Below are 721 nucleotides of genomic sequence, written 5' to 3'. Positions count from 1 at the left end.
ACCGGAAACGCAGCCGCCCGCGCGCGCGTTCCGTCGCGTCCAGCCCCGCTCACGCGCCGCCCCCTCCCTCCGCTGCCCTTGGCCGGGCGGGGTGGGCGGGCCTCGAGTATGCCGAGACCACGCCCTCAGCCCCGCCTCCACGCAGCCTGCGGATCCTGCGGCCTCAGTTTGAGGTCGCGCTAGTGACCGCGCAGGCCGTGAGCCCTAGGACTCCTCCTTGCGGTTCCTTGGGCCTCTGTTTATAACTCAGTTTCTATCTACCGGCCATCCTGTCCTCTTCCTTACGAGTTCCTCACCCGCAATAAACTATCGCGTCATTGTTTCAGGAATGTAGTTTTCCTGCTAAACTATACAGGTCTTTTCACTGTGGAATCCTCGACCCCCTATAGCAGTGACGGAACAGAACAGATGGTTCAATAAATAGTGGATGGCAGGCGGGACTACAATTCGGTGTTTCTGTGCCTTTTGGATTTCATGAACATGAAATTTACCATAATAACAATAGAGAAGGAAAGCCAAGATTTCAGGATCCTTCCCAAGGAAACAGTTGTCAGCCTCACAGTGATTTTTCTCGACATGTGTGTGCATATGTGCATAATTGACCTACTTTTTAAATTTCTCCATACATCGGTGAACACGTTGTCACTGGACTGTATAACCTCGAAATTCCCTCCGGCTCTCAGGTGCCTGCTCACCAGGACTTCACCGCCCAATGGAGCAG

This window comes from Pteropus alecto, unplaced genomic scaffold (genome assembly GCF_000325575.1).
Source record: "Pteropus alecto unplaced genomic scaffold, ASM32557v1 scaffold67, whole genome shotgun sequence".
NCBI classification, from domain to species: domain Eukaryota; kingdom Metazoa; phylum Chordata; class Mammalia; order Chiroptera; family Pteropodidae; genus Pteropus; species Pteropus alecto.
The sequence above is the reverse complement of the archived record's forward strand: the minus strand, read 5'-3'. Positions refer to the sequence as shown.